Source organism: Triticum aestivum, chromosome 5B (assembly GCF_018294505.1).
Source record: "Triticum aestivum cultivar Chinese Spring chromosome 5B, IWGSC CS RefSeq v2.1, whole genome shotgun sequence".
In the NCBI taxonomy this organism is placed as follows: Eukaryota; Viridiplantae; Streptophyta; class Magnoliopsida; order Poales; family Poaceae; genus Triticum; species Triticum aestivum.
The window spans coordinates 15,936,460-15,949,428 of record NC_057807.1 but is presented as its reverse complement, the minus strand read 5'-3'; positions in this window follow the sequence as shown (position 1 = coordinate 15,949,428).

Here is a 12,969-nt window from a genome sequence, read left to right as displayed (position 1 = left end):
AATAAATGTGTGTCTAACTTAAAAAATAATCATACAATTCGAAAATGTTACTGGATTCGAATTGTTTTTATGAAATTCAAAAAATGTACATCCAAAGTTCAAATTTGTTCACGGAAATACAAAAGGCTTTATTTCTTTCTAAAATCATGAACATTTTTCGAAATCTATTTGTTCTAAATCCCAAACTTTTTTAAAAGTAGCAAAAAAGCTACAAGAAAAATAAAAAAACAGGGGAGCCCCGTCCCGCACCTAGGCCTGCCCCATGTACACGTGTGCGTGTGTGTGTGTGCACTGGCGGGCTCTACTTTTTCCCTTTAGTAAATATGCAACGTCGGGGGGGGGGGGGGGGGGGGGCAGCTGCCCCCTCAGCATTGCACGTAGCTCCGCCATTGGCTACACTAGTACTTAGAGCTAAAAGGGGAGAGATGAATATAGTTTCTCTTCTTCACTGGCAGCTAGCTCAACCATATACAGAAAAGACGACAGAAACTTGGGTACAGTGTTAGTCCACCCGTCGAGTTGCCCTTGGCAGAGCAGAAGAGCAGACTAATTTCGTTCAAGCCCATGGATTTCATACAGAACGCAAGTTTACCTCTTGGAACTGCACTTTCATCTCAGCTACAAGTGCCCCCCCCCCTCTTTTTTGAGATCTTTGAGCCTCATCCTCAATCCGGTGGAACTGTATATTCATACGAGATAGGCGAATAGTAGAATTTATACTATGTCCGGAAATATGAGAAATGGATCTATGTAGATATATTTTAGTTCTAGATACATCCATCATGAAATTACACTCGAATTCAACTTCAAAGGTAACTTAGTGCAAGTTGTTTGCAGGTGAAAATTGTAGCTAGTGATCACATCGATCTGTGGCCGTCGTTTTCACATCTTTAGCTAGTGATCAGTGATCACATCTCACTAGTGAACAAAGCGGACCGCGTGCATGTGAGGGGTATATCACTTCGGGGTTTGACCGTTTTCGACCTTATTATATTTACGGACCATTTTTTCCTTTCATTTTTTTGCGCCAGTGTGATCGAGGCATTCTAGCTGGCCTTTCAAAATAAATAAATTAAAACCCATATATACGGGCCAGGTGTAACGTGACATTTTTGGTGTTCGTGTGCGTGAGATACCCTTCCTTTCGGCAGACGTGGCCGAAGTCGAGAGTAGCTGCTAGCTAATTAAGTTAACTAGTCGTCAACCCGTGCATGTGCTTCAATGAGATTGCGCTTAAAGTAGAACAAATGAAGAAACCAAAGCATGAATGACCATTTTTGGAATGACTGATTAGGGGAAGATAAACGTGGATAGGAAACAACTGTGTTATTAACTCATTATTATACACTCCAATATATATATTAGGAAAGAGAGTAGCACCATAGTAAGTAAAGAGCAAGATTGTTTGCCTCGCAAATGATGTAGATCAAGACTCAGGTCAAATACTTTTTTTAGCCGGTCAAGCATTCTCAGTTTCCCACATGAGTTTGACAGAGTAAGAGTTCAGCCGTGCGTATATGAAAATAGGTACACTTTAGTTATAAATGTAGCAAAATATATGACTGCACTTGGGAGTTAAGAAGCACATTGAAAATTCACAAATTGAAAACTAAGCCAGCCAGACTTCAATATGAAATGAGTTACTCTTGGCCCATTCAAATTAAGATCCACCAAAAATGAATTAATAGGTGATTCAGTTAATGTGGGAAGTTGCTTGTGCAATGTGAAGACGGCTCGAATTATTGTTATTAGCATGTAGGTAGAGACATGAAAAAATTACATACCATCTTGCATTGACATGATATACCATGGATTAACCTCAATAAAATGGAAGAAAAAATAAATTAACATGAAAAATGAACACTTTCATTTTCTGATAAAGAGATGAACAAATTTAATTGCCTCCATGCTATTTACAGAAACCATGAACAATATGTTAATTGTAACACCAAGATTAAATAAGTGACCTTGCATAGGATGTCGGCATTGCAGTGGCATCAACTCTAGCCATTGCCACACATACCAAGGTGTTTGCTTCGTGCACGATGAAGTAACGTAATTGGAGTTGGAGAATTATGTCGCCCTATATCTGCTATCGCAGTATGCTCATTGCTTGTACGAGTATAAAAAATAGCCAAACAGACGGTGTCGATCATGTTCCTTCTCGTGTGAGTATAAAAAATAGGACCCTGATATATACACCTAACATTCGATCTGGAGACCTCCAAGAATGAACGAAAGGTTCAGAACGACCGCTCCCCCTGGCTGACTAGCCAGGCCTCTTAGCCCAACACACTGCCCTTTGAATAAAAGATAAAAACATGTGTCGAACATGTCATCAATTATATATATAAAAAGATGTCGATGTCTATTACAATACCAAAAAAACCGTTCATTGTAAAAATATCATGTGAATCTAGAGATGGAAAAACTTGTAGAAAAATTTCCATGTTGTAGATCAAAACCAAAAAAACGCACTACTGTGTACATTTGCCATCATGTAAACATAACTTTGCCTTATGTAAATTATATGCAGGAAAAGTTCATCTCGTGGAAGCACACGGTTTTACCTTTACGAGAAGCACAAACAGTTTTTCTCACAGAAGCAAATATGTGCCTCCACGAGACATGTGTGCTTCTCGTGAAAGCACTTTTTTTTTTCCTTTTTTCGAGAAGCATAACTGTGCTTCTCGTGAAAGTAGATATATGCATCTCGCGAAAACAAATCTTTTGACCCCATGAGAAGCAAATATGTGCTTCTCGTGGAAGCACATTTTTCTTTTCTTTCCGAGAAGTATAGTTCTGCTTCTCAGGAAAGCAAATATGTACTTTTCACGAAAGCACAAAAAAAATTTGCGGAAAAAAAAATTGCATAATTGTTTTTCTCCAAATCCTTGGGAAAATTAGAAAGCTGAATAAACAAAAAGAAAACGCATCTAAAAACCCGAAAACGCGTACAAAAAAGTAAAAAAAATGAAATCCAAAGGGAGCAACTGCCATGTGACATGTGGCGACGACTGGAAGAATTACTTGGCGTGCTCCTAGGTCATCAAAAGTGACCCCTTCAGTTAGTTACTATTTTTTTGGGGGGATTCAGGGGGAGCTCCTATACGCCGCTTACTGCAGCAAGTAGTCACGGTTTCGCACAGGAGGCTTCTTACCTGCGCCGGCCCATTCGGTTTACTTCGCAGGATGAAAATATCGCAAAAATAAGAAGCGATGGGGAATGGGTTACGATCAAAAACAGCCGGATGATTTAATCACAGCACAAGCCGCCTCCAATGCTTGACACGCGTCCCTCTGAGGGACCACCACCGCTTGGCTCTTCACGCGAGAGAAAGCTCGTCCAGTAGTTTTCTCTCTTCTTCCCCAAGCGTTCCCTTATCCTATGATTAGAGCTCATGTGACATGTGAAACGATCAAATCGAACGGATTAAGAGGCGGCTTAACTTTGGATAAAATCATCCGGATGATTTGTAGCACTCCCCATGGGGAATAGAACCCGCAACGTGCTACAGAGGCTCGTGATGCACTAGCCACTGTGACACGCGACCTGTTGCGTAAAGATATGCAGCGCAAATATAAAAAAAAACTAACTACAACAGCAAAAAGCAAACCAGATCGCGAAATTCCAGAAAACATGTTGGCTTACGACCGAACACAAGACCTTGTTGAAGGGAAACACGGCCATAACCACTATACTAACTAAGGTTATGTTTCTAAAAGGGGCAGCCAGGTCCATATGATCTATTGTAGGTGGCAGAGTAAAAAATTTAAGAAAATTCAAACGTGATTTTTAAAAAGGAAAAACTTTTTGGAACACAAACGTTATTTGGAAAGCAAAAAAAAAGGAAAATAAAATTGAATATTACAACATGTTTTGAAATTACGAACTACTTCTTGTAGACGCAAAGCATTTTTTGAAAACAAATAACAATATTGAAAAAGCTGAACATTTTCACAATTGCAAACTATTTTTTTGACAAAAATCGAGCATTTTTTTAATTTCTGAATTAATTTTAAAAACATGAACATTTTCCAAATATGTGCATTTTTATAAAACTGTAGCATTTTTTGAATATGTGACAATTTTTTAAAACAAGAAATTTTTTTGAAGTCCGCAAACATTTTAGAATTTTAGAACAAAAAGGAAACATGCAAAGAAATTTTGAATTTGTACATTTTTTGAAACATGTGTATTTTTTGAATATGTGAACAAATATTTTGTGAATTTGTGAAAACAAATTGTTTTTTTGAATTTGTGAACAAATTTTGGAAATGGGTACTTCTGTTGGCTTTTTGAACCAAATTTAAAAGGTGAAATTTTCAAACTTTTTGTAAAGATGAACATTTTTCGAATTTGTGAACTACATTTTAAAATCATAAACATATTCTTAATTTTTAGAACAATTTGGAAAATCCTACACAAATTTCAAACGTGAACATTTTTTTTAGTAATTGATTTTTTTTAAAACAAGAACATTTTGAATTGGTGAACAAGTTTTCAAGAGGAAAACGGTTTTTGAAGTCAAGTCCCGGTCATAATTTGAGAAGTTCTGATAAATTTGAACAAGAAAGTTACAAACAATTTTTGAATTCCTGATTTTATTAAATGCAAACATTTCTTGAATTTATGAACAATTTTCAGAAACACGATATTTATCAGAACAATTTTCAAAACATGAACTCTTTAAAAAACAAAAAATGAAAAATAAAAAAGAAACAGAAAAAGAAAAAAGAAACAACAAAAGGAAAAGAAAAGAAAAGAAAAGGAAAGAAGAAAAATAAACAGAAAAACAAAAAAGTACCTAAAACCTAAAAGACACTGGAAAGCTGGGTTTCCAAAACCAGAAAAACCGGCTGGGAAACTCTAGAAGGTTCTCAAAACCGAGAAATGGTGTGACACGTTAATGGGCCTGGCCAAGGTGATCGCTCAAAATCACGTTTGTGTGAAACGTCGACATTTCTATGCAAAGTGCGTAGAATAGGAAATTCCGGGATACAGTTAGCTGCTCTCGAGTTTCTAAGAACCTATCCCACACCTTACTGGGCCGGCCGCTAGTGAAAGCGCTAGAGGTGAGGCGGTGTTCTATCTCGCGCTAGGTGAGATATAGCTCACGCAGGAATTTCCCATTGGACGCTCGTTGCGTCAAACAGTGGACGCATCGCACGGAGCCAGCTATCGAGCTCTACCCTTGCGCTGGCCCAGTTAACGTGTTCTAGTGTTTCCGGTGTTTTGGGAACCTTTTAGAGTTTCCCAGCCGGTGTCTTCTGGTTTTGGGCCTTCTAGAAGTTTCCCTAAACCGTTTTTTCTTTTTTTCTTTTTTTCCTTTTTCTTTTTGGTTTTTTCTTTTCTGTTTCATTTTCTAATTTCTTCTTTCTTTCTTTCTTTTTCGTTTTTGTTTTCTTGTTATTGTTTTCAACGTTATTTTATCTTTTTAAACTAAAGTACATATTAAGATTAGTTCTTAATTTTCAAAAAAATGTTCATGCTTTTAAAAAATGTTTTTTCTGGATTTTTGAATTTTTCTCCTTCTTTTCGTTTTTAGTTATTTCTGTTTCTTATTTCTTTTATTTTCTTTGTTTTTTCTATCTGTTTTCTTTTTGTGGTTTGTTATTTCATTTTCTTTTCTCCTCTTCTTTATAAAAATATTCAAATTTTGTTTGTGTTTCCATAAAATGTTCAGTTTTCAAAATAAATCTTCCCAAAATTCAGAATTTGTTCTCGTTATCCAAAAAAGTTCAAAACTTTTGAAATTCATATAATGTAACAGATTTAATTTTTTGTTTTCACGTTTTCAAAATGTTCGCGCTTTCAAATTTGTTCAGGATATTTCAAATTTGTTCTCCGTCTCAAAATTTGTGCTCAATATTCAAAACATATTCGTGCTTTCAGAAATTGTTCGCTCTTCCAAATTTGTTCTCCGTTTCAAAATTTGTTCCCAAGATTTGAAAAAAATGTCCATGCTTTAAAAAATTGACCGCTCTTCTAAATTTGTTCTCCATTTCAAAATTTGTTCTCAAGATTTAAAAAATGTTCGTTCTTTAAAAAATGATCATGTTCAAATTTTGTTGTCATTTTCAAAATTTTGTTCTCTAAATTCAAAAAAACATTTGGGATTTTAAATCACAATTTCGAAAAATGTTCTTGTTTTTAATTTTGTTCCTTTTTTCACCACTGTTTGAGGTTCCCAAAAAATGATCGTGTTTTCAGAAATGTTCTGATCTTGAAATTTTGTACACAATTTCAAAAATACATTCTTTTGTAATAAATACTCGCAAATTCAAAAAAATAATTACTATGTTTTAAATTTTATTCACATTTCTAAAAAAGCGTACAATACAAATTTTGTTCGCATTTTAAAAAAAGTTCCTGTTTTATTTTTTGGGTGCTGAATTAAAAAAATGTTCCTGTTTTATTTTTTGGGTGCTGAATTAAAAAAATGTTCCTGTTTTCCATTTTTTTAAAAACTAAAAAATGTTCGTGATATCAAAAAAATGTTGTGTTTTTCGTAATTTGTTTTTTCAGAATCATTTTTGAAATTTGTTCGGGTTTTGGAATTTGTTTGGGGTTTGCAAATTTTGTTCGTGTTTCATTTTTAATCAGATTTTAAAAAACATATTCACTTTTCCAAAAAGATGGAATACGAAAAAAGTGGCATTTTGAAACTGCTCGCAATTTTTAAGAAATATTTTCAAAATGTTTTTGCAAATCTCAACACTACTGTCTGTTCTTATATATTTCTGCACTTTTTATCTTCAGATGGTGGCGTGTAGTGTAGTGGCTAATGGCTCGTGGTTGGAGTCTGAGGTCGTGGGATCGATTCCTAGTACTCGCTGCTGGTTTTTCAGCTCTTTTTGTCGTGCGCGAAAGGAAACGAAAGATCGGGTTGGTGGGCCGGCCCAGTCAAGTGTCAACCCTTTGCGTCGAGCTGCTGTTTGACGCAAAATGCGTCACATAGGAGGTGAAAGTGCAACTATCCCTAGGTGGTTTTGGTAATTCCTATAACATATAGCTGATTGAGCTAACACTATTTCATGATAAATATTTCAGAAAAAGCTCAATGAATGGCATGGCATGAATGAGAAAAGTGGACCCCTCAAAATGTTAAGGATAAAAGGATTGGCTCAAACTCAAAGCTCAAGACTCTACATTTTATATTTTAGTGATCCAAGATCACATTGAGTCTATAGGAAAAGCCAATACTATCAAGGAGGGATGAGGTGTTGCTTAATGAGGTTCTTGCTTCAAAGTGCTTAGTAATATGCTCCAAAACCCTCAACTACTTTCTCACATCCACATATGACCTAAACCAAAAGTCAAACTCGGCCCCACCGATTCTTTCTATCCAGCGCCACCGAGTTCAAATGTCATAGTCACTGCCACAAACCATAGGCAAATCGGTCTCACCGATAGGATCTCGGTCTCACTGAGATGGGATAGTAATCTCTCTATTTCCTTTCGTAACGTTTCGGTACCACCGAGATGAGCGATCGGTCCCACCAAGATTGCAATGTAAACTCTCTGTTTTCCTTTCGTAACATTTCGGTCTCACCGAAATGAGCGAACCGGTCCCACCGAGTTTACCTGACCAACTCTCTGGTTAGCTTATTACCAAAATCGGTCCCACCGAGTTTGTGTAATCGGTCTCACCGAGATTACGTTATGCCCTAACCCTAACCATATCGGTCCTACCGAGTTGCATGTCGGTCCCACCAAAATTTCTAACGGTCACTAGATTTGCTGAATCGGTCCGACCAAGTTTCTCAATTCGGTCCCACCGAGATTGACAAATTGTGTGTAACAGTTATATTTTATGTGGAGGCTATATATACCCCTCCACCTCCTCTTCATTCGTGGAGAGAGCCATCAGAACAAATGTACACTTCCAACTTACATTTTGTGAGAGAGAACCACCTACTCATGTGTTGAGACCAAGATATTCCATTCCTACCATATGAATCTTGATCTCTAGCCTTCCCCAAGTTGCTTTCCACTCAAATTTCTTTCCACAAAATCCAAATCCTGTGAGAGAGAGTTGAGTGTTGGGGAGACTATCATTTGAAGCACAAGAGCAAGGAGTTCATCATCAACACACCATTTGTTACTTCTTGGAGAGTGGTGTCTCCTAGATTGGCTAGGTGTCACTTGGGAGCCTCCGACAAGATTGTGGAGTTGAACCAAGGAGTTTGTAAAGGCAAGGAGATCGCCTACTTCGTGAAGATCTACCGCTAGTGAGGCAAGTCCTTCGTGGGCGACGACCATGGTGGGATAGACAAGGTTGCTTCTTCGTGGACCCTTCTTGGGTGGAGCCTTCCATGGACTCGCGCAGCCGTTACCCTTCGTGGGTTGAAGTCTCCATCAACGTGGATGTACAATAGCACCACCTATTGGAATCACGACAAAAACATCCGTGTCTTCAATTGCGTTTGAATTCTCCAAACCCTTCCCTTTACATTCTTGCAAGTTGCATGCTTTACTTACCGATGCGCATATACTCTTTCATGCTTGCTTGAATTGTGTTACGATTGCTTGACTTGTGCTAAGTTAGCTAAAATCTACCAAGAGCTAAAATTAGGAAAAGGATAGATTTTTATTTGGTCTAGGCTTGCTCTCATTACAAATGAGATTGCCGGCTTAGGAAGTGAAGAGATGACCGACAAATTCATCATCAAGAAGATCCTAAGAGCATTGGATGGAAAATATGATACCGTGTGCACATTGATCCAAATGATGCCCAATTACAAGAATCTCAAGCCAACAGAAGTCATTGGAAGAATTGTTGCTCATGAGATGTCACTCAAGGATAAGGAGCTCCACAACAAGTCAAGTGGTGCTTACAAAGCCTCATGTGAAGCCCCCACATCATCAAGTGAGAAACAAACCTTCAATGAAGAATTGAGCCTAATGGTGAAGAACTTCAACAAGTTCTACAAGAGTAGAAGCAAGTAAAGAAGCTCCAAGTCAAGGTCCTACAATGACAAAAGATCTTCTAGTCGAGAGCACAATTGCTACAATTGTGGAAGACCCGGACACTACTCCAATGAGTGTACGGCTCCCTACAAAAGAAGAGAAGAATCACCTAAGAGGAGAAGTAGAAGAGAAGAATCACCACCAAGAGAGAGAAGGAGTAGAGATGATCGTTATCAACGAAGAACATCCCGGAGAAGCAAGGATTCGGAAAAGAAGGACAAGTCATCAAGGAGCTACACAAAACGAAGACATCAAGCTCATGTTGGTGAATGGGTATCCGGTTCCGACTCCGACAATCACTCCGAGAGAAGCTATCACTCCGACTCCGAACATACTCAAGATGAAGGTGTTGCTGGTCTAGCACTTGTGTCAACCAACTCCTACGACATATTTGATTCACCAAATGAGGGACTTGGAAGATGCTTCATGGCTAAAGTCCCAAAGGTAACACACCCCGAGTATGTTGATTTCAATAGTGATGAAGATGACTTGCTAGGTGATGATAATTTACTTATTGACAACTCTAGTGATGAATACTATGATGAAACATCAATTAATCATGCTGATCAATATAAAACGAATGACGATGATAAGAAGAATATTGAGCTCCTAACTAAAGAACTAAACACTTTTAAGTTAGCTCATGAAACTATCTTAGGGGATCATCGAGAACTTTTAAGGACTCATGAGAAGTTACACTTTGAAAAGCTCAACCTTGAGCAAGAGCATGAGTTCTTAAAGGCAATCAATGATGATCTTTGCAAGAAAAGTTCTTCTTACATTGCCAAGTGTTTACTCTTATCTACTTACATGCCTCAAGTCAAGTCTAGTAACAAGAACAAGAAGGATTCTTCCTCTAGTAGTAACAATAATCATGTTAAATCTAATGTTGTTGCTTCTAGAAGTTCTCTTGATTCCACTAATGATTCTCTTAGCCAGGTTACACTTGAGCAAGAAAATAGCTTATTGAAGGGAATTATAGAGAAAGGTGTTTAAAAGAGCCTTGCCGGGAGTAAGCAATTCGAGGAAATTATACGCAAGCAAGGAAGGCACCGGAAGAACCAAGGTGTTGGTTTTGAACGAAAGTTCAATGCCAATGGAGTTGAGTGGGAAGAAGATCAATACCCCAAGATGAAGTTTGTTCCTCAACAAGAGAAGTATGATCCTACTTCCTTCAAAGGGACACAAGCTCAAGATGATCTTCCACCACAAGACCACAAGCAAAAAGGCAAGGATGAGCTTCAAGAGGAGATTGATGCATTTGAAGAAGCTCCCAAGGCCTTGGTCAAGTGGATTCCCAAGACTACGTCAAGTTCTACTTCATCAAGTACGACTACAACCCCAAGGATTCCCATCAAGATGGTGTGGATCCCGAAGAAGAAGAACTAGAGAGTTCTTGAGGGTGACTCCACCAACATACTTCACTCATATCATTTTGGCGAGGACAAGTGCAATCAACTTCCACATCCTACACTAGTTCATGGAGTCACAAACCCTCTTGTTGGTAAGACAAGGGACAAGGTAACCTAATACTTTCATAGACATCATTTTGTGTGTGCATCACTCTATGTCTATGGATATCCTTGTTTGTTCCTTGTGGGACTAACCCGTGTAGATGAAAGTGCAACTCACTCTAAAGGATTGCTCCAAATAATCTAAATCAACATTGAGCATCCACATCTTCAACACCTACATGAACTCATCATCGACAAAACCCAAGGTTAGTTCATCCCTCTAAGGGGGGATCTCACATCTAGGGGGAGCTTTACTCTAAGAATTGAGTTAAAGCAACTCTAATAGTGTGAACACATCAATGCATTATGCAAAAGTGGCAACCCCACTTGAGCTTAAACGATGAGTATGACCTATGATCAAATGTTCTCATTTGACTCCTAAGTCAATATACTTATATATATATAGATGACCTAGTCATCGCCAATTGCTTGATAGATGCTAGAATGGTTGTGCATGCTTTGCCACATATTTCATTTGTCATTTTATTGTGTGAGCATGTTGGTTGCATATTTCACTCATTCGAGGACATCCACTTGTAGTTTTGCTTGTTTGACTTCTTTTCTTTTTGCCAAGTGGATGGACAAGAATGCCTAAGAACCCTCTCTAACTATCTATGCTATTCTTGTCTCAAACTCTATTCATGCTACATCACAAAGTTTGATCAAGTCAGATTCGAACAACTCTGTGTGAGGAGCACTCGAAGTCCCCGATTCGTCATAGACTTAAACTTCCAAAACTTCTTTGTGCGTTTCGGTCTGACCGATTCTTCTATTTCGGTCATACCGAGATCACTAAGTCGATCTACATTTTCAATCTCGGTGCAACCGATTTAAACATTTTAGTCACACCGAGTTGTAGTAACTGCTTGCACTAATGCATCTCGGTGCCACCGAGTTGTTCCACTCGGTCACACCGACAGGGTCGGGCTATATATATCCACGGGCGAATTTTTTGGAAATTTCTCCGAACTCTTTCGCCCGCGCTCAGCCCGCTCTGCCTCCTGGGTCTCCGGATCATCCCCCTCGTCGCCAGCTGCCTCCTGCCGCTGGTCTCCGCCGCCGTCAACGGGAATCATCTCCGCTGTTGCCGCCGTAGCAAGTCCATCGCCAAACTAGGGGTCTGCTGTCAGTGTTTGCAACATGTCTGATTAGAGTGACAGCTAGAATAGAGAAGAAGAGCAAGTTCACTTGAGTGAGGGCACTAGTCCCTCTAGTTCCTCAGCTGAGGGCAGCAGGAGCACTCCCAGCAACTTGCCTAAGGCAGCCACTAGGGCCAGAAAGAAGAGAACCGCAGATTCTGAGGATGAAGATTATGTGGCAGAAGAGGATGAAGCCACATCCAGAAAGGTGCTCAAGAAGGAATGTGGCACAGCTGCTGCCACCAAGCCTGGTTTGAACAGAAAAGTCCCAGCCAAGAGGACTCCTATGCTGAAGGTCAGAGGATCAACTCAAGAAACTGAGAGATCTGAACCCAAAGAGCCAAAAGTGACTGAAAAGAAGATGAAGGAAAGGGTCAAGAAGACCATGACCAGGGTTGTTGGAAAGCCTTCCATGATGGAAGATGAAGAAGAAGAGGTTGCTGCACCAACACCTAAAGCTCAGAAGCTTATGGGAGATGCAATCAGATCAGGGGCTGCTCCATCTAAACCCAAAGATGCTCCCAAAGCTGCTCCCAAGCCTAAAACTGCACCCAAGAGGAATACTAGGAACATTCCTGCTAGAGAGAAGAACAAGGCCCCAGTGCCTGAAGTTGTTGTTGAAGAAGAAGATGATGAGGAACATGTCTTGAGAAAGTTGAAGCCCAAAATTCCAGATCACAATGATACTCATCCTGTAGCTGAGGATATGAAGCTGAGAAAGGATGCAAGACTCATACAGTGGAGGTTGACTGATCCCTATGCAGTCAGGAGGAGAACTGATGTGGACTACAGGTTCCATACAAAGGAACAACATGATTTCTATGAGGCAGTGCTGCTTGACAAGAAGCCAATTGTCTGTGATATGAGATGGGTGGACTGGAAATATATCAAGGAGAATGAAGAGCACTATCCTGGTGTGTATGACAGTTTCCATGCTTTTGGAGTGGATGACTTTGTTGGGTAGAAGCTCACAAAGTGGAATGATGAGCTTATAATGCAGTTCTACTCCACAGCACACTTCTATCCAGATGGAAGGATAGTATGGATGTCTGAATGTACGAGGTACCAATCAACTATTGAAGAATGGGCTAATATGATCAATGCACCTAAGGATAAAGAGGATGACTTGGATGTCTATGCCAAGAAGAAGAAGGATCACAACTCTATGGCACATATGTACAAGGAGATCCCAGATGCTGCTATTGAAACACACAAGTTTGGATCAGTACATTACCTTCTGTCAGGATTGTCAACCATCAACTGGATCCTCATGTACACTCTTTTGCCTAAGTCAGGTGATCACAAGATGATCAGAGGCCATGCTATCAATCTGCTTCACATA